The sequence below is a fragment of the Xiphophorus hellerii genome, chromosome 19 (genome assembly GCF_003331165.1).
Source record: "Xiphophorus hellerii strain 12219 chromosome 19, Xiphophorus_hellerii-4.1, whole genome shotgun sequence".
NCBI classification, from domain to species: Eukaryota; Metazoa; Chordata; class Actinopteri; order Cyprinodontiformes; family Poeciliidae; genus Xiphophorus; species Xiphophorus hellerii.
In genome coordinates, this window is record NC_045690.1 from 29,061,915 (window position 1) to 29,084,415 (window position 22,501).

A 22,501-nucleotide genomic window follows, 5' to 3' on the forward strand; every position below is an offset into this window, starting at 1 on the left:
AAATGAATGATAAATCAGAGAAGCTGAAGAAAATAAATGTGATATAAGTTATGGTTATAAAATTATAAATGAATGCTAGATCAGAGAAGCTAAAAGAAAATAAATGTGATATAAATGTGATTTTGACATTAAACTTGAAATGGTGTAAAACATGTAACTGCAATTAAACATCACTGATATGTTGGAGGTAGATGGTAGGTGAAAGGTGAAAGGAAGGGAAAAAGGGGAACTAACAGGAGAGCAGAGATGATCAACGCCTTATTTAGGTAAAAGGTTGTGCAGGCAATGGACATAGGAGGTTGAGCAACCCTGAGACATTAGCACAGACATCAGGAAATGTCTGTAAGACAGTGATGGATATGAGATCATCTGTCTGAGCAGTCAGAAACCCTATAAAAGGTGGGTGCAAAAGAGGAACCTTTAGTTGGATCCTCCGGGCAGCTTCGAGCCAAGAGATGGACAAAGAACTCTGCAGCTGAAGAAGAGCCGGGGCCACGGAGCCGAAGACTGTCCTTCTCATGGAGACCAACCCGTCAGGCCCACAACCTGTGGCTTCAAATCGCACTTCTCTCATCAGCTGGGTTCAGACCCCAAAGACAAAGATGAAGACAAAGACAAAGGCAAAGACAAAGAAGAAGAACTGGTGCCTTCCTTCCTGCCAGCACCAAGTCCTGTGTGACCTCACCATCCATGCGGAGAAGAAGCTCATCAGACCTACAGAGATTCCTGCCTTCGCCGATCAACATCTTCCTCCTGCTGCAGCACCTTCTTCATCATCAAGCCAGGTCTGGGGTTCGAAACGTCAAACTCCGTCCGTCTCTCTCAAAGGTTCCCTTTTTTTTAGTTCTCAGTATCAGCAGTAGGGAAAGATAGACTAGATGATTAATTTTACTTATTTGATTATTTCTGCTACTGAATTAAGCTGTACTGACCCTTGCAAAAATGCCTTACTAATAAAATATTTAGCATAAAGAAAATCTAAAAGATGTTGTGGACATTCAGTTAATGAGTCACCTTAAAGTTCTTTGATGGTTGTAAAATAGCTGTGATGTTTGATTCTGGAGAGGAAAAAGTTTAAAATGTTTTTAGGTTGCTGGTAGTCCAAATTTAAAACGTCATCCTTGGGACTCGCCCGAGTCACTAAAACCTACCTGGTTCAATAACAAATGCAAGTTGTAAAATAGAGAACGAGCGACCGTTAACAGGTGTGCTCTGTGAAACTAGTTGGCTGTAGGCTGCTCAGTCTGGCTAATTCACAGGGGGAAGAAGGGTGGGACACCTGGATGTAGGCCGTCAGAAAACCAGGCGAATCGTTTCTCGAAACCAGCTTAAACAGAGTTTACTTCAGTCCTGGACAGGGTAAATCCCGGCAGATTTAGGAAATTCAATTAACCCGTTAGAAGGAGAGCTGGTAGCACATCTCCCCTCTCAGAAGAGGAAGTAGAGAGTGAGACAGTAGAGACAGAAAGGAGGGGGGGGGTGTTGCGCAACAACAGCGCCCATAATTCACTCAAGAGTCTGTGCAATGCAGAGAGTTATTTCTGACTCCAGGCAATCAATGCTGGTGGCAATCTTATGGTGTATCTGGATTGTTATTAAAGCTGTGCAGACTGATGATCAGATGCCAACCGTGAGTCTGACACAGCGGAAGGCGGTGCTATCTCTTTGCATCAGTGCTAAAACAAATGACAATGGGATTGTGAGTACTACTATTGGTTTCTCTTACTCAAGATGACAGAGTGCAGAGAGAAACGCCAAGCACTGATCTGTGGGATAAATCCAGTATTAAATTATTAGCCAATGTGCCTGTTCAATCTGAACAAAGTCTGCATGAATTCAATACCTCATGTACTTGCAACATGGAACTGTAGTTATTGACAAGCCGTCGTATGTATTACCTTGCAAAAAGACTGCAAGGTAATGAACTTTTAGAAATACCCATGTTGCAATGACAGATTTCAAGTTTTATTGGGATTTTTAATACTAAACCAGCAACAAAGTTGAGAATAATTGTGAAGTAAAACCAAAATGATACACAGTTTTTAACAATTGTTTAAAACTACAAATCTTAAAATCCTTTTTATTCATCTACCTCCTTTACTTTATAATCCCACATAATGTTGCACATAATGTGCAAAAAACAGTCAAATTTGAAATTTGGTCTTGTTTTTTTCTACGGTGACAAGGAGAAAACCTTAGACATAGACATAGCTGAAGCTGCATCAAAATTTGTTTCTATAAAGCATTAAATCAGGTTTGAATACAAATGAATGCCATACTTTAGAAATAACTTTAAAATGCATCACTACCCTTCACCTGCTCATATTTGAAATGGTAAAATAAGATCCAAATAAAATACAGAAAGATTTGTGATTGTATTGTGAAAATTGTTGAAAAGTAATGTTCAGCAAGGCGTTGTATGTTGCAAAGCTATAAGATTAAGATGGATGTTTCTGGGTTAAGATTTTGTACATTATGCAGAATTTACCCCCACATTGTGTCCAAAAGTGTTTACTACACCAATAGAAAATCTATTACATATGAAGATATCTTCTCACGATTTATTCCATATTACTGTTCTAAATGAGTCTTGTGGCCTAGACAGCTTGGCAGAGCCATGGAGAGATAATGCAACCCTGATGGAGATAAAGGATGCATTAAGGAAAGGAGGAAGCAATAAATAATCTTTTAACAGTCAATGTGAGGATGGGCAGAATTTTGAATCAAAACAAATAAACCACTTAGCTTTCATGCAGAAAACAAATGGTATGTAAAAAACAATTTACATGATAAAGTAAACAAGACAAATTTTAAATATTTGAAATAATTCTCAGTTACTCACCCCCACTGGTCCATAGCAGTCAGTAAACTACTCTTAAGTTTGGTTCTAGAAAGTTCAGTTTTCTGTGTACTATGCTTCATAAACTGCTGGGAGACTATAACCACTAAGAACATCATTTTGAACCAGAATACCTATATAAACTAAAAATATTTCATTTGATTTGGGGATTTTTTTTGTTTAAATCTATGTGTAGATACCATAAAAATATAGCATTTTTACTGAAGATTACAATGCAGTGACATTTCCTGATTTATAAACAAAAGTAGCAATCAGAATTGAATAATTAGGTTCTTTCTTATTCAAACTTCCTGTGATTGTTATATATCATTTCTCAGCCTTCTATACCAAGCCTGGAGATACTGACAAAAGAGCAGAGAGACACTTTGATCTCAAAGTATTCTGGCGTATGGCCGCTGCCTGCAGCAGACTAAAGGGAGCAGGTCAGGGGAATGGCAAAGATCAGATCAGCCAAAGCATCTTGACAGGTTGCAGTGTTTGGCGGTCAATGCAAGGCTAAATTTAGACAAATCTTAGGCTGAAAACTGAACAAAAAGGCTACAAGGAAAGCCTACTCTTTAAGCCGGTATTGAGTACTTTACTTCAGAAACAAAAATCTTAATAATAAATCAAAACAGAAATATTAGCTGTGAATGAGTGGGCAGTGAATTATTGACAAGAGTCTAACACAGAGGGAGCAGGCCTGACATCTCGGCAGTAATTACAGCACAATGTTCAACACATCCTTAGCTAAAGCTCAAAAGTCAAAAATCTGTTCTCTCAATATTTCAGAAGGATTTTTTTTAAAGTAAATGTCTAGTCAATATGTGGATTTACAATAAATTAGACTTAATTAGCACTGAAAACTTGTAACCCTATAGCATAGCATTATCTAAGACTGTCTAGAAATATCTTAGTATTTGAAATTTTCTCTTGGTATAACAAATGAATTATTCATGTAGTCTTTCATTGATTATTTAGCTGATTGCTACTATAAAGTAAAGCTCAATATATGTGGTGATGCAGCTACTGCAAAATAATAAAAAAGTTGACCCACCCTGAATGTCATAAAATCCTGTATGGTTTAACCTGGTGAGACGATACTGATGCTCCTTTTGAACATTTTTCTAAGTCGCTTTGGTGCATTTCTTGAATCATTCTCGACATTTGTAAAACAGTAAGCAAATTTCTCAAAACAATTCATACAAAAAGCAACGCATCATTGATCACTTGTAAAAGTGAGTCTCTTTCTCAAAATCCTTATTTCATCTCTCAATAGTAAATACCTGTGTCAGTGAATACCTTGTGTCATTGTGTATGCATAAGATAGTCAAATTGCTTTGTCATGTGGTCAGAGATCAAAGGCAAGATTCACAATTACATTTTTATTGTAATTTACTGGCATTACAACAACTACAATACAAAAGCATTTTGCAACATGTACACAGAAACAAGAAACTACTTTTTGATATGCACAAGTGACACAATGATTTAAGATTGAACAAGTTACTTTGAAATTTTCAATTCTTATCTGACAATGCACAAGGAAAAACTGAGAAAAATCAAATTTGACCAAGAATCCAGCAAACACACAAGACACTTGTAATTGAGGAACAAAAATCCACAAATCACAGGCGGTAGCTACTACAAGGCAGGAAACTAACAGGAAAAAAGTGCATGTTACTCATGCAACATTATCTCTCAATGTTGCATGACAAAGCCTACTCACGCATTGATTGTACCGCCTACGGTCCATGGCGATCCCCTGCCTTCAATGTCAATAAACCATATGACTGCTTAAGATTGACAGCCAGTTCACACCCACAGGAGGAAAGATCTGAGGGTGTCGTGAAGGGTATTCCTGTGGGTTTTCTGTAAAGCTCTGCTGCCACTCACCAAATATCAATCCTCATAAATATAGGGGGCCAGTTAATGCCAGCTGAAGAGAAGGCCTTTCAATGAAATCCTGAGCAGACAGAAGATTGATTATTTGTCTTTGAAGATGGTGGAATAAACTTTATGCTCAACACAGAAAGTTAGGAAACTGAGTAACTGACTGTCAGGGTTTATCCAAATGAGAATGATTATCTACGACTGTCTAGAAATATCTTAGTGTTTGAAATTGTCCAAACCCTGACAGTCAGTTACTGTAACTGACAGTTACTGTCAGTTTTATTATTTTTATCATAATAAAATAGGAGGAATAGTTTTAAACAGCTGGATGAATCAGCTGAATCTTCTGATGTATATGAACCACCATCAATGACAAACGTAACCCAATCTGCATTAAATTATTGCCCTGCATAAAACAAACATTTAATCTAATACTGTTAATCAGTGTTGGACTGTGATTTCTTTTTTTATCCAGGAACCAAAAGTGACAATGATGAAGGCAGGCATTAGAATTCACTAAAACAGACATTACATGTAGTCTTTCAAGCAATACGAGGGGCCTCCATTATTTAATCAGAATTTGTGATTTTTTAATTTCTCCAGCATCTTAAATAAAAATGTACATAGTTATAAATTATGTTGTTACTAAATTTATGTATGTACTGGTATTTTTTTCACAGACAAAGATACTACTACAGCTGTTAAGACTCTTCACACCTCAAGAAATGCACGAAGATGTAAACATTACAATAGAACCAGCCTTCACAGACACCGATGACCATAAATATGTTTATGATTAATTATCTCTCATGCATGTAGAGGTTATTAGACACTCTCCTCTGTAGATTCTCCCTCTCTGCACCTGCAATGAGAAATGACTGCTGCTAAAAATAGCTAAGCTCACCACAACCCTGACCACATCATCATCATCAGTTTTCCCCATGGTTTACCTCTGGTATCTCTATTGATTGTGCTGATTCTAACTTAATTGCATTTGGATTTTCCTGTATTACATGAACCAATACCATATAAATACCTGTTGGCACATAATCAGTATAAACATAATGATATCATCCCGTTTCTTTTTCAGGTGTATTTAAAGCTGTATATTCTTGTTTATCTCAATAATTTTGAAATCATAGGAAAATGTAAGGGTTTTTTTTTTTGGGCCCACATTTAAAATATTCAACATAAATTGAAGAACAGATCTGATTAGATAGCTTCTCCAACCAAAGAAGCCTGCAGCAAAAAATAAATCAGTCAGATGTTTCAAGCAGAACTGTAAGAATGACATTTTGAGCTGCAGTGTAAACAGTCCTTTATTACCATCAGGAGCACCTGTCAACCCCCCCCCCCCGCTCCCTTGGGGCAGCAGCAAGCTCCATGAACACCATTAATAAAGAGAGGAGCGCCTCTGGTGAAATAATCCCCTTCAGAGTGTAATTCAGCAGCCATATGGTACATTTCTGTCTATGCACTGAGCCAAAACAAAGACACTGCTGCCCCTAAAAGCAGCTTTTACTGTCTGGAATATTTTTTTTCTTTTTATTTGTTTTTCTACTACATTTTGAAAACTTCCAATATCACAGGTGTAATACTAGCCTGGTAAAAACCTACACCTCTTTCTATGCTTTGATACAGCTATTAACCCTCAGAAATGATTGGTTGCTGATTTGATTGGAAATGATTTTACCCTATTGCTAATGTTTGGACATGACATACATGACATACTACGATATGAAGCTCACTGGAAACTGTGTTCACTTCCTCTGCTGCCATTTCCAAGCGACAACACAGGCAAACTGCAATTCTAAAACAGCGCAGAAACTCAACTCCTTCTGTTTGCTAACTGGCCACGATGACATGTGTCCTTCTTCCATAAAATGGATTATGAATGTGCAACATAAACACTGAAAACTAAAAAGAGAGCTCCACTCGCTCTTATTAAAAGGACTTTTAAAAAATATATATTGAAAGTTTTGACCTTGTGATGTTTTCAAAATTTGAGTCCAGAGTTTATTGAAAACGCACTGTTGGCCATTTTCATAGTTAAAACACAGTCAACCTTGCTTTCACTTGAAGTAGGGTTTTATTTAATTCTATTAAAAACAAAAAAGCTACAAATCAGTACATTTATTTACAACCAGTAAACAGGACTGCATTAAAGCATCTTCTTCAATATGTTTGTCAAATGATCATCTCCCCTGTGCTGCCCTTTGACAGACATCAATTAGATAAATATAGACATTAAATGATCCATTTGGACAGAAATAAAAGGAACAAATCCCTAATGTATTTATGTTGTTAACAATACAAGTAAAAAAAACAAAAAAACATGATCAACTTCTTTTAAAATGTATTTTATGGTAGTATCAAAGGGCTGTGAGAGCTCATTTAGTGGAAAATATGAGTTAATAAAAATGCTGATTTCCTTGCTTACATAACAGTGAGCTCAAAAAGAAATTAAGACAGTCCCTGGGAAACATGAAGCCTTAGGATCAAACACACAACTGTTCAATCTGAAACTCGAGTCAGAATTTGGCCTAAAAACCCAATTTCCTTGAAGTGGTAGCTTTTTTTGACTCCTTGCACTAGACTTGAGTCCAGTTTCTCATAATAGCTATATTACTGCACACAGATGGGAAATTTGTGATTCTCATTACTGGATTTGCTAAAATGAACAGACAATTTTTGGAGACAGGAAAAGAAAGGAAAGAGAGGCAAAAACAGACTTACTGCCTAGTGTATCTGGACACAACCTAATGGAACAAAAGTGATTATTATTGTTTTCTTTGATTTTTAGGCACTGTAGTAGCAGAAAGATGAGGACACCAGGAACATATGCTGTGACAGCCACTGTGTCCCAGGCTAATTAAGAAATGATGGGAACAAATTGAAACATGAAGAGTAATTTGGACAAGAGATGAGAAGTAAGATAAGATTTGCACTGTTCGTAAATCTGATGAACAGGATAGTTTAAAAATTCTATAGCTTGACATTTTCATTACTCATTAGCTTCTCTGTAAGTGAAATCATTTTTTAGAAACAAAACATGCAAAAATCATGATTTTTTTTTTTTTTAAAAAGTAAGGTTTGAGATTTGTTGCTTATTTTTTGTCAGAGCAATGCTCACATTGCACAGCAGATTTTTTTTTTAAAATTAATAAACAAATCCCCAAAATCTGCATATATATTTTAGTAAATTTAAAATCCTGATAATACTACTACAATACATAACACAGCTTGAATAAAAATGCTTATATTTGGAAAATACATTTTCACAACAGTAGAAATCCATTCAACAAAGAAAGAAATCTGATAACAATCATAAGGTCCTTTAAATGGTTTAGAGAAATTTATGGTCTGTGAGCTAAATAACGATAAAACATTATTTATACTAGAAAGCTTTTCTCTCATTTAATGCATTCAAGAAATAAAAATCCTAACAAGTAAACAGTCTACAGCCAGAGTAGTGTAAGACAGTCTAAAAATGTCGCACTATTGTTACTGCTTTTAATCAGAGCACATTTGCTGATTGGAGCAGGAACCTGCAGTGGACAGCTCCCTTTGTGTCTCCAGCTTGTTGTGTGTTTGTGTGCGGCCTGTCTCTTTGTCTACTTTGTGTGTGTTCATCTATCTCCTCCTCCAGAGACATGCATCTCTTATGACTGCTCTGACACACATATACACACACAAAGGGAAGGAAGACTGATTGCTTGCATGAATAGCTGTTAGTGTAATCTGCCAACACAGACGCATGTAGAGTGATGGGAGATGCCCAGGCTTTTTTTTTGTTTGATTTTTATGCTAAGATGGAGCAACTATTAATTAGCATAATGCACACAGATAGTGCTAACATACAAGCAACGCTTTTAATAAGGAAACCTGTCTAACTTCCCATTGAGGAAAGTGTTTCTCGGGAGGATGTCTGTGGTGAGTGGGTGGCAGATGAGACTTGGATGAACGTAACTTTCTACAAGTATTTTGTCAAGCTGTAACTGTAAGTAACAAAAATCAGAATCCGTATATGTTATTTTGACATAATGATACACCACTACACATGATTACCAAAATGAAAAAAAAAAAAAAAAAAGAACTCTATGTCTTCCTAAATTCCGGTAAATGATTTGGCTGTTTGCCATGGAATACCTAAAAGGCACCAACAACGTTCACGTTCTCTATCGCAGACGTGATAGATGGCTAATAAGGGAAGGAATAGACATGTGAACAGAGCTCCTCTGTTCAGCTCAAGAGGCTCTCTTCATCAGTAAGAAGGTGACTGAGTCTTAAGAGCTGCACACTTATTGATGAGAGTGCAGAGGGGGTTTCCTAATGAACTCCTTTTTTTTTTTTTTAAGGTACGGAACAATATCAGAAACCTTTGTTGTTGTTGCAGATCATGCCTCTTTAAAGAACATTCTTCCAAATACTGACATTTTAGATTAGGGATGCACTATGTATCTGCATTAACACTGGTATCAGTGATTGTTTAACATATCAGTACAGGTCCCATAAGTAAAAGTGGCCCAATATTAAGAACTGATGTTTATTTCCATCCTTTTTACGTTTGTTTGTATGTGTGGGTGTGCGTGCATGTGTGACAGTGATTGTGATCACTGTCACACATGCCAAGACATGCCAATTCGACAATGATTAAGATATTGTCGAATCGGGGTGCCTATGCTCAAGTCCATCCAGACTTTTTCCATATGTTGTTGAACAACAGTGGAATGACCTACCAAGCACAACTGCAATCTTTCAAGGGGTAGTATTATGTAAAATCAACAATTTTGAGCTTTACAATATGTTATAATGTCATTCTCTCATCAAAAACATACTTCACAGAGCTCCCCTTCCCCAGAACTCTCCGATTCAGCTCCTTCAAACTAGCAATAACAGCAATTAGCACACACCTGGTGGAACTGCACATCTGCTGAACTCATCAAATCAGCTAGTATTCAGTGAAATGCTTAACAGAGGTGTGAGGTGTTGATGACTTCCTGAATACTGCTCCTTTAAGAAACTCTTGAACATCCAGTTCTTCAGAGGGCATGCCCTGTCCCACCTAGTCCTATCTGTTTCTGTACATCATTCAATGCCTGTACTTTATTTCTACAATGTACTGACTATTAGTCTTCATTTCAAGTAACTTATTAGCTTTGATAACAAATGCATTGTTATGTCCTCTTTAGTAAGTTGCAGTAAATGGACTGAATTTTATATAGCGCTTTTCTAGTTATAACGACTACTCAAAGCACTTAACATTAGAGCCACACTCACCCAATTGCACTCACAAACACATTTATACGTAGATATGCAGATCAATAGGCAACTTGAGGTTAAGTGCCTTGTCCAGGGGCCCAACAACATTGAGCAGACAACACACAGATTTCTCAAGTTTCTCAAAAACATGCTCAGGAATCTTTGGATAACTGTTGTTATCAGGAAACTATGGTATCATCATTCATCTGCAATGAGCAGAATGGCATAAAATACACTGTACATTGTCAATTAATGAATTCAGATTTTTTTGTCTCTACTTGAAATACTGCATATTTTATAGGATACTATACCATCACAAAGTCTTTACTGAAATCAGATTATTTAGAAATTAGTCATATCTTGTCTTTTAAATTAAAGACAAATAAATTAAGAAATTAAATTGCGAACTAACTATATTTACTTATACAGAACCACGCACCTTGATGAAATACAGATAAAAGTCTTAATAAAATGCACAACACAATTCAAATAATCTAATAATATATAAGGTCCTGGCCAGCACCAAAACAATAATGTGTATTCACAGATGCAGAGGCAAAAATCAACACAGATAAGTTAGTTGCCTGCCGTGACAAAAGCAATATGAGCAACAAAGGTGAAGATGCAAAAAGGAAGAGAGAAATGGTGCTAATTAGTTTCCTTTTTTTTCTTTTTTTTACTGTGCAGCTGAGCTATGAACTTCACTGTTATGGCCCCTGGCCTCTTGAGGCTGTACAGGCTCCTTTTTTGTTGTTATGCAGGTACAGCTGTGAGGGCACACCTTCCTGATTGGCTGCTTGGAGGCTGCAGGAGAGCAGCCACCCCATTGGACCAGCAGAGATTTGTAATGCCGATCAGACATTGATGAGCCTCACCTGCTCCCTATAAAAGGCACCTAAAATCATTCCTCCAGGAGGGCAGCTAGCAGGAAGTGGTTTTGTAAAGCTGTTCCCCCACCTTTGGGCAATTTGAACTATTTGTTCTTGCTTTTTCTGTTAAGTAGTTTGAATCTGCTTTAGATTGGCTTTGTACAAGCTAGAAGCTTGTGTTTGGGAGGTTTGGTGCTCCCTTTTGTCCTTTCATTTGGGTTGTTTTGAGTTTACTTTAGACTGGCTTGTTTGAACATTTTGTAATTTAATTTGCACTTAACCATTCTTGAATTTGTTAGCCCTTCTCTTTTGTTTTAATTGGGTTAAGTTGTATTCTGTTTTGGTTTGTGAAATCATCTTTTTTTGTAATAAATAATTTTACATTCCACTTTTTTTCTCTGGACACATTTTTATGTTACCGCCCCTGAACCCCTAGACCTTGGGGGCGTAACATTCACGATTGAGGCAGAGAGAAAAGGAGTGGCCCATGGAGTAGATCACAGCGGGATGAAAGTAGGACAAGGCAGGAGGACATCAGGAAAAAAGGCTCTCATAATGTAACAAATGTTCTTTTATGATACTTTAAACTTGCGGGCATTACCGCAGTTGCTCTCTTTTTCAAACGTCTGGAGCTGCTTGGCCATGAGAAGCCTGTCACGGCTGTCAAAACCCATCTGATGTTAGTCCGGCACCTGGCCTATGGGCTGGTTTACACCCATGTTAGAGTTCATTTCCATCACAAAGGAACTTTAGTGGCACTGTAGAGTATGCCCAAGGATTAAGAAACAACTACCATATTGGTCGAGAAAAATATGTTTCCATGAAAAAGTATAAACTTAGAAATTAAGAGCAGAGCTGCACTATGTTAACATTATGCATTAATAAATCTGCTGCACTTCAGCTCACCAGCACTTCCGACTGTTCTTATGACAAAGTACATCACTGCTGTTTTTGTTTAAGTGTACTACGAACCTTTTCCTGTGCTTCCTCATTAGTCTGCGGAGGCACACGGGCCTGGAGTTTAGAGAAAGACAAAAGCTGGAGTCTCTCAAACAAGAGAGAGAGAATGAGTGAAAGCTCCAAGGCCCATGAAAAACAGCAGCAGGGTGATGACGGGCTAGCTTAGAAGGAAGAAGTGAAAACAGTTCTGTAAAATTTGTTCAGCTTAATGGCAAACCTTTCTTTAAAAACCACTCAGTAAAATAAAGTGCCACAATCGGTTTCACCCAGTTTATTGCAAACTATGATTTAACTGCAACAAATGTGATTCACAGTAAAACAACTATAGCATTCTGTGTGTGAGAACACTGCATAGGTTTTTAGACTTTTAAAAATGCGTGAAAGCAGTTTATGAAGAGGTCTAGAGCAGACTAGTTAAGTTAGATTTATAAAACATCCTTCAGCCACCAGAGAACAATCACCAAGCAAATAAATTGATGATGGATCCATTCAAAAAGGTTTGTCCCACCATGCCTCCACCTGCAGTACAGCCTGTTCCATCATTATTCAAGCTAAGAGTCAAAGTTAATTCAAAGTCAAGTTTGAACAGAAAACATGATCCAAGATACATTGCAGGGGAAAGTACTGTAAGTCTTCTGCTCTGTTTATATGCCTTGTAGGACATTAATCTAGCTATTTGAGGCAGCACCAGTACATATGTGTTTACAAGAAGATAACGGATTATTCCATTTTAAAACTTCAAATATGAGCATCAATAGATTTAAACAAGTCCTGATTTTTTTTTTAATGCATGAGACTAGATAAATCCATATCACAATCTGTCTTAAGTTCAGCACAGTGCCAGAAAACGTCATTATGAATATCACACCCTTGTCATGAGAAAATCCAGATTGCTTACTGCTTTTCTCAATCTCTTGTCAGTCTCTTTTGACCCCCACCAATCTCACAAACCCAGATTCTCATTATATCATAAATACATTTAAATAAATGTTTCCAAAACTTTATTTTTACATTTTGTATTTTTGTAAATTTGTGCAATTGAAAACTTTTCTTATCTAGCTATTTTTTTTACAACTATACAGTTGTTGAAAAGGTTTGCTCTTTTTAAACTCTGTATTTCAATAGCACCTCAGTACAACTATGCTGCAAAGCAAAAACAGGCTCAGAAGGGAAAACATTTTAGCTGTTGGGTATCAAAACTGCATCCACTCACAGACAGCGATGAAAATGCTGTGAGATATGGTTCACAACCCAGAGCAGAATGGTCTTGAGTGGGGAGACATAAGGAAACAAACAAAAGGTGAGTCAGACTCTGACTTTTCATTTTTCAGTTGTTGTTTTGCATGTCCAACTGCTGGGAAATGCTCATTAAACATCATAAAACACTGCGAGTAAATCAGGTATTACGTTGCAGCTAGCTAATTAAGCTGGGATCTGAATCATAGCATTCGGAAATCTGCACTACATTTGATTCTCAATATATCACAGTCTGAAATGACTCGAACTGGTCAAAGTTGAGCTGGATAAGTGTAGGCTGTAGAAGATTTGTCAAACCTTTATTCTGTATTAAAAAAAATACAAAATATGCATTTCATTTTTTAAAATATTTCAACTTATCCATCTCAATAGCAAATTGTGGGTTATTGACATTAACTATAAGTAACATAATTAATTCTTGCGTTTTTTGTTTTTTTTTCTTTGCAGGATGGTGTGAGTATGGTGTGAGTATGTGCCTGGATAGGTGTGAGCTGTTGTGTGTTGGCCATAGAAGGAAGTGCTTTTCCAGGGCAGAATTTATGTAAATAATATGTGCACAAAATAATCTGACTGAACACAACCTAAAATTCAACTTAGGATGTTATTTACTCCAAAAATCTTATTAAAATCTCTTGGATATAACCATTAGCATTCTGTTTGAATGTAAGCTATACACTTCCAAAGATACCAGAGATAATAGTCTGGTGTCTGATTATCTCTGAGCCATTTATATCACTCCTGAACATTAGGACAGGAGTTACTAACACCCATTATTAGTCATAAACTTAACCTTATTTATTAATTTTTTTTAAATAAGGTACTTTAAGAAATGTCCAAATTGGTTTTCCCCAGTAGCCTAAATGTGGAGTTCCATTGAGTTGTGCCAACTCACTTGCAAGGCTGCTGCTACCAACAAACCGCACAATCTGTTTGTGGTACTATAGCTCCAGGCTTGGTCCTTTTTGTAAAAAAAAAAAAAGAAAGAAAAAATTTACAGTGTGAGGGGAACGGGATAATCAACCTCTGCTCTTTTCCACCTTTCTAATTAGTAGAGTGGTCACAGCACAGATTTATTGCTCCGGCAGGGTGTTTAATAATCATGCTTTCAGGTACAACATAATGACCTCAGGCTTTACTTTGTTTCTCTTTGTCACACAATACATCTCAGAAAGGACAATGGAGGGCTCAGCAGACTGATCCCGACATGCTGACAGACTGCCTCCATGCTGCCCACACACGCACATTCACCCCTTCACACAAACACAAGACACACTGGGGAATACAAGAGGGCCCTTTGGTCAGAGGGACCTGAGCAGGGTCTGCATTCTTATTTAGTAGTCTGATCTAAATATCATAAAGAGTTGTGGATTCTAAGGTCGTGTTTCATTTCTGTAAGTGTACACCAAAAGTCGTTTGACATTGTGTCTTCAGATAAGCACAGTCATAAATCCCAATGAGCCAGTGCAGGTCATGCAGAGCTTAATTTCCATGAAATACTCTGCTGTACAGCAACACTATTTGAGAGGCCTCAGTGAAACACAGGAGCATTCTATTATACACTGCGTCCAAAGGCACTAGCAGCTCTTTCAACACCATTGTCCAGCATTCCTATCACCAACAACTAATGACCGGCAAAGTGCGACTGGCAAAAGTCATCCCTCACATCAAATCCCAATGAAGGAGTCTGGATTTTTCTGACAGGAACTGCCATTTAGATACAAACTGAAGTAATCCTTAATTACCACAAATCATGCTTCACAGGTTTTAGCCAATCAGCTGTTCAGCACAGATGCTGGTAAAGAGACGTGACATTCCCCTGAGATTCTATTTCATGAAACATTCAGACAGAACCGGCCACTATGAGGAATACACATAAACAAACATTTCTATTCTGCCATTTTAGACGGGCTCAGTTTAAATATTATATTTTTGTCACTGATATATTTGTGTCCAGAAGGAACAGAGGAACAACATGTAGCACGTGGAGCTTCTGTGCATATCCTCCTTCAACTTTGGTTTCCAGTTTAAGATTCAAAAGTGTGCATGAAAGCAACTTTAAGCCATAGGCAAGATGGACTCCATCACATGTTTGGAGACTATTATCTTGAACCTTCTGGTTTGAGATTTTGATTGTAACTATCTTGCTTTTAAACAGATCAAAGCTAAAAACTGGTTAGATTCAGAATCATACAGATAGTTGTATCAATTGGGTACAGAATGACCTAAACAAGTAATTTTTTAGAGGATAAGTCGAAGACATATCATTAGAATATACTTTATCAGGACACACTTCATTCACTAGCCTTTCCCCTTTGCTTCTGTTTCTTACCCCATTAACATTTTCAACTGTACATTTATTTAAACTGATCTATGGGAGAAAATAAACGAAAATCATCAGACTTTTAGATGAAGGAAATCAATGCAACACGAAGTAAAACAGCACAGTTTCATCAAACAAATCCACCGACTATAAAACTATGACATCTAAATTAGCTTCAGTTGCTTTTAATTTTATTCTTCACATTCTTCTTCCAATAAAGAGAACTAGAAGTAGATAAGAGATATGTTGTGCACTGAATGTTTCCAATGTGTTCCGAATAAGAGTAAAGAATTTATTTTCACATGAAACTGTAGATAATATAATAACTCCCAAGTGTCAAAAATTCTGCCAGGAATTTATGTTATCTAAAGTTGGAAGACTGAGTTGTTTAATGGGAACAGTGGGGCAGTTTCAGGAATGTCTGAGCTGATGTGGACAGATGACCACTTGTGTCCTCTCATTCCAGTATGGAAGGCACCAGTGATTGCCAGTAGTTTTATAAGAGGTCCTGACCACTGAGTGATCCCACAATTTCTCAGCGTAACTGCACAGTCACCGGAGCAACAGCTGAGGCACTGGCATCCTGCTTCAAAGTGAAGCACCCCTCAATACACAGTGTCCCATCCCCCAATGGGCTCCACTCAAGATGTCAGCACAGCTCCAGATAATGTTCAAAGGTTTTCTTTATTCAAGGCACCAACCAAGAAAGCCCTATTCTTTCATCTTCTCCCCATTTTTTGTTGAGGTAAAATAAGTGGCATAAGCAGAACTAGCACACTAAAAGCAAGATTTACTGAAAAGAACTGCTTATTATACAACCAGAAAATAAAACACAGAGTAGAATTTATTGTGTACATTATTGCTTTCAATGTCTCTCATTAAGTTCTTTAGCACAATTTTCATCTAAGAAAGACAATTGTATAATTGGACACATAGGGTTACTGTCTTCTGGAGATGTAAGAATCTATCAGTCTATGTCCTCTCTGTCAATTAATTCTGTAATATTTTCCAAGAAATCAACCTATGAATATTTGATCGTAATTGTTGCAACTTAAAGACACAACAAAAATAACATATAGACACTATTGTTAGAAAATTTTACAAAACTGTTACACAAATCTCTTCGGAATGAGAGTAATAACATTATTTAATATCTTGATACGCTGTGCAGACACTCTCTCTGCACTGATGAAGACTAACTCACCCAAATGCCTAAAGTGGCTGACAAGGTAGAAGAGTGGGACAGAGTGAAGTGTCTTGCTCAAGAACACATTAACTGAGACAGGCAGAGCTGGGGTCTGAACCCTCAACTCATTGGTTATAAGACAGACTTTGCCCAGCATATGAGAAAATGAAAACACATCTAAACAACTTTTGGTATCACAAAAGTAATGGAATGTCTAATGTGTTTAGATTTGGCAATGGAGGCAAAATGATCAGGCTTTTTTTTTAGCACTTAATGTTTTACAAAATGTCCCACTTTTTCTCATGTACGGATATGTGGAAAAACAGCATCTGGCATGCAATAATTGTTTACTAATGTACCCCAAGTATCACGATTTCACAGTTAGGATGTCAATAAGATATTCAACCTATTGAATGAAGTTTCTCTGCTGTCGGTGCCAACACCTGACAGATCATAGCATCCATACCAAAGCTTATAAAGAGTTTAAGAAGCACAGCAGGGGAAAAAGCAGTCCATTAAATTAAAGTGATCGCATGTGATATCATAATGACGATATTTACTAATAATAACAAATCTTATGTAGCCTTGTGTGGCAAAATAAAAAACTGAAAAATGATTAATGGTACTCCGATAAAAAACAACTCTGGATGAAAAGTCCAAAACCCATTAAATATGCAGAGTGCTTTGGGGGTGTGATGAAGAAAAAGAATAAAAATGTTGAATATGTATTCAGCTTTTTTACTTTGTATATTTCAGTCATTAGGAAACTGCTAAACAGTTGATTCTGCTTTGCAGATCGACTGAAATCACAAAGCAAAGAAGGCATGGGGCTCTTCATTCAATCTGCAGCTTGGTTGAATCTACTTGTAGTGGCCTACGTAATTATAAGTGCTCACTTTTCTACCCTCAGCATATTGGAAATCTCTATAATTTATTAAAGTAAAACTAAGGTTCATCCATCATGGCTGAGAGTGCACTAAAAAGATGGGTGCATTTTCTGTCAAACTGGTAAAAACCTCTCGTGTCCTGCTGAGTCTAATTTTGTACTTATAACTTCTACTGAAGGTGGCGGTAACATGTAGGAGACACAGGGACAGGAATTAGGAAGTAACTAAAAATATTACAAGATAGGAAATTCAAGGCAAGACAATGGTAGGATGATGAACTAAGCCAGGGGCAAATATGAGAATGGAGCCATTAAAAAAGTTTTGGTTGAAAGTCAGAGTGATGGAATCAAGTGTCTACTGGAAATAAGTTCACTCCACTCTGAAAACGGGATAGGACAAATACAGAAGCAGGACAGAAAGAGACTGGAACACAGAGAGAGAGAGAATAAAGTGCGGCTTTGAGAATCTATGACTCGCCTCTTACTTTGCATTCCCCAGTCTCAGTGTCCTGATATCCAGCGTTTTTGTTTTTTTTTTCCTTTCCCCTGGCAGGCCATAAAACCTGGAGGGAAGTGACTAAATGTGGAACACACACAAGTAATGTGGCCAGTCAGGTGGATTATCTTGCTCCCTTACAGGACGGGGTTTTGACGGAAAGATAATCAGGATGCCAGACAGTCACGGCAGAGCTGGAGCATTCTCCTGTTTCATTCTGCTCCATGCTGCCCCTCCATCCACTCCGGTGACGTCAGCTACCCGACTCTGCTGCAAACAGCACACCTGCTGGTATCACAGTCCATCTGGCCCAGCTCCATCACTTGCTCAGCTCTCTAAGCACAAATACAGGTCTGTTTACAACCTAGGCGCACTCCCGCAGCACTACAGTAAATTTCGTGTCGGTTTCACCATGGCGTATTGGGGAGAAGAGGAGCAATTACAGTATAACCTGTTGACAATATTGCAGTGGCAAGACTTATTAATATCAGCGTTTCATTGTTTGACAGGTGCAAAGATCTATTTGTGATGTGCAGAGCGTCTCTAAGGATGGCTTTTCCCATTTCTTACAACTAAAAAGGATCAACAAACTGAATCGTTTTCACTAGAAATTGAAGTGACAGGTCCTCTCACCTGCTTTTTTGTCTAATGGGCATGAACACAGAACCTGCACAGTTATCAAAGCAAGGCTGTCAGAGACAAATGGCTCAGGGAAGCATTTTGCAAGAGTGCTGGCTTGTTTTAAGTTTCAAAGCAGCATGTTTTCTCTGAGAAAATCCAGTTTTTCTACTTGATGTTATTAAAAAAATTAATTAATAAATGTGACAGCTGCACTTCAATAACACATGGTATATTTTGGAAGAATATACTGTAGATCAGCAATGTGCAACTTCAGAATTATTTCATGGGATTGCTTGTGTGTACTTAACGTGTGTAACTAATGGAAAACTGCATGAAAAGCTGAATGGACAACCGAAAACCAATGGCAAATAAACTGACGTAAAATGGGAGACACATCATTTAAATAAATACCTTTAATACCTTTAGGAATGTGTGTTTTCATTCCTGTGTGTAATGAAAGCACAAAGGAATTGTGTGCTTTCATTACATACCAACAACCATCTTAAGGCAGTTGTTTTTTAGGAACCATAAAGCAAATTTATGAAGGGCACAGTACAAACATAGAGAAGAATAATTGACTCTGGTCACACATGACCAAAATCAAACTTTCTAACCTTCTGAAAAACAATATGGTGTGGCTGTCTACTCATCATTCAGATCACACATGGCAGTGGAAGCATCATGCTGAGGGGATGCTTTTTGTCAGCAGAGAAACCAGTCAGAGTTCATGGAAACACAGCTGGAGATAAATACAGGGCAATCCTGCAAGGGAACCTTTCACAGTATGCAAAAGACTTGGACCGGAAGTCAACGATCCAAAACATACAGCCAGAGCTACAGGGATACGATCTAGATCAAGACTGAAAATCTTGCGTCAGGACTTAGAAAAATATAACGTGTGTTCTCCACCCAATATGAGCTTGGAACTATTTTGTAAATAATGGGTAAAAACAACATAATTCTCATTGATGGTTAAAGCAACAGTGGGTCAATGCCTCCCTCCACTGCAGATTTGTAAACACACTGCACTATTTTTGGGTGTTTTTGGTGGGAGTTAACGCCAGCATTGTGGCATTCAGGCACTGATCCACTGTTCAAACAATCGCATGAGCAGACACAATTGCAGCACTATTCGGTCCTCTGCGGAGCGGCCGACAGGTGACTAACCTGAATGGTGCACGTATATTCCGTATCGTCCAGCAGCCTGACAGTGCAGCTGTATTCCCGCTCCAGATTCCTGAGGCTGCCACTCATGAATCGGCTCAACATCTTCTCCACAGATTCGCCGCTGTGCCTCTGCGTCTACGGGACCAGAACAATAAAAACTCCACACCAGCGTGCAAGTGAATGTCACACCGAGCGCACTCCCCGGTCCCCTACACGACCAGCAGCCGCGTATTCAGCCACCATTGTTGTCCCGATTAAGTTTTCTTTGCAGTGGGGGTCCGTGTTGTTAAGCGCAAAATCCAAAGGATGCCCGCATCCAGATCCGGAGCCAGATCCAGGAGGCAGCTCGGGGGATGGTGTGCGCCTGTGGTCGAGCAAAGGATTATCTCTCACCATTCACCGCTGCCACTTCGGCAGGCGGGCGGGTCCCAATGCAAACTGACGTCAAAGTGAGCCAACAGGAGAGTGAGGCGTTTTGTCTGGGTTTTAGGATTATTTCCAATACAGATTTTTTTTTTCAAGTCTGCAGCTTCTCTGACACAGCTATCTGCATAGCCACAATACAGGCTTACAAATCATAAATAGGACAATTCGGGGGTTTTTTTGTTTTGTTTTTGGGGTTTTTTCCAGTACTCATAGTGTAATATTTTTACCCAGATTCATTCACCCAAGAGAACCAAGACTCTTTTGGGTCGAGATATAAATAAATAATTTTGTGTGGGATCAAAACCATTTTTAAAAAGACATCCTTGTAAAGAGTTACGTGTAAAATAAATATATTTAAAACAAACTACCAGTTTGATTTTCTGGTTTGCAATGAATACTCACAAGGTTGACCCCCAAACCCCTGACCTCAGGTGTCTCAGCAATTCATATTTCTGTTATAGAATGAAAACGAAGTGGATTGGTCTGCCACCTGCAGGCCGTACATTGAAATTGACCTGAAATTGACAGATGTGTGTAGAGGAGCACACATCATCAATAGTCGTTATTTTGTACCTAATTAATGTCACCATGAGACTACCACAGGTGAAGTAGCTATTTAATAAATTGTGTGCATTGTTTTTTTTTTGGGGGGGGGGTTCAAAATGGAAATGACGGTTCATTTTTAGTAAGTTATCTGGGATAGACAAAGTAGGCGACACACACAAATACTAATACTTTGCCCTACAAAAGTTCCCATTAATAATAAAAATATAGCGAGATATGTTCAGAAAATAATATTTTTTATTTGAAAAATGATGCCCGAAAGCCTTTCAAACCTCCTTGCCGTGACCCGGATTCGAACCGGGGTTGCTGCGGCCACAACGCAGAGTACTAACCACTATACGATCACGGCGAGCTATAGCCGAGCTGGGGAGCGGGAGTTCAAATTAGAGTATATGTAGAGACAATAGTCCAACATTGCTGTGTTGCATGAAATATTTTAGGAGCTGTAAAATGTATTCGGCCTGTCAGTCAGCAGCGTGCACCTCGAAAGTTAATTTGTTTTATTTTGACTTGCTGCACATCGCGATAAGAAAGGTAAGTAACTGCTTTAATCAACTTCAAAATAAATTGTAGCTTTACTTCGACTCCCTTCTAGATGAAAGTAAAACTCGGTTATCTTTTGACGCTGTTAACAGATTTTGCAACTTTTGGCTAGCCAATGATACATTTAGTAGCCAGATAAACGCCCAAACATTTCTCTTTCATGTGAATAAATGCGGTCAATAACTTATAATATTGTTAATAACTTATAATATTGTCAAATTATTATACCAAATAATTCGTCCTAAAATAATGACCTTCTTTTTTTTTTTTTTTTTGGAATAAGTGATTTTGGCATTGAAATCACCCCCTTTTTATTGCCAAAAGGTGATGTTGGCAAAATTACTTTAGGCAAAAAATGACTTGGGCCATTATGACGAATTGTAAGTTGATGATTTTTATCAGTGCGCTGCAAAAAGTATTTATACTCATTGGAACTTTTCCACATTTTGTATAATCTTTTTCTACAAATGCAAATTATTTAATTGGGATTGGTCTACTAGTAAACCATTATAACTGTCTTACTATATTCATTGTCCTTATGTGAACCTTGCCTCGGTCTGCAGTTTTTTGCAAGCTCTAACAGGTTTCTTTCCAAGATTACTCTGTATTCAGCTGCTTCCATCTTTTCATCAGCTCTGCGCAATGCAACTGCATTTCTGCTAAAGCAAAACATTTCTATAGCATAATGCACCATTGCATTTGAGTGCACAAAATCGTTAACAGATTCTCTCATCTGATCTGTGGACATCTGCAACTCCACCAGCGGGTGCAGTGAGCCTTTTTACTGCTTCCGTGGATTAAGTAGATAAGCACGTCTTTGGTTTGCAGGTGTGCAATACATTTCCCGTGCTTGAATGACTTGTTCAAAGCCTGGTAAATTCTTTTAAAACCCATCCCTGCTTTACACCTCTCCGCAACTTTATCCTTGACGTTTCTATAGTGTGCCTTCTTCTTTATGATATTGCTAATTCTCCTTAATAAACTTTAAAATCTATCTAAAATAAACTTTATTTATGCTGAGTTTAAAATGCATGCAAGTGGGTTGTATTTACTAACTCATTCCACGGGTTCTTATTTTGAGTAACAGAGGTTTAGGCAGATGACTAAAAATACTTTTCAGATTTCAATTTGGAGAAACGTTTTAATTTAAAATAATAAAAAATGCATTAAAGTGATGAAGTTTAAGGTGTATGAAGATTTTTTTCAAGGCAC

The 22,501-nt window shown here is 37.8% G+C and overlaps 1 long non-coding RNA gene and 1 other non-coding gene across 2 annotated transcripts; both read right to left on the reverse strand.

The window, feature by feature from the left end:
- Positions 1–504: 504 nt before the first annotated feature.
- LOC116708746 (uncharacterized) lies at positions 505–20,111 on the reverse strand. Its single transcript, XR_004336766.1, has 3 exons — positions 19,757–20,111; positions 15,977–15,986; positions 505–515 (listed from the first exon to the last, which is right to left on the reverse strand). It is a non-coding gene; the product is annotated as an uncharacterized LOC116708746 (long non-coding RNA).
- Positions 20,112–21,023: 912 nt separating this feature from the next.
- trnah-gug (transfer RNA histidin (anticodon GUG)) lies at positions 21,024–21,095 on the reverse strand. Its single transcript has one exon. It is a non-coding gene; the product is annotated as a tRNA-His (tRNA).
- Between the last annotated feature and the right edge of the window lie 1,406 nt (positions 21,096–22,501).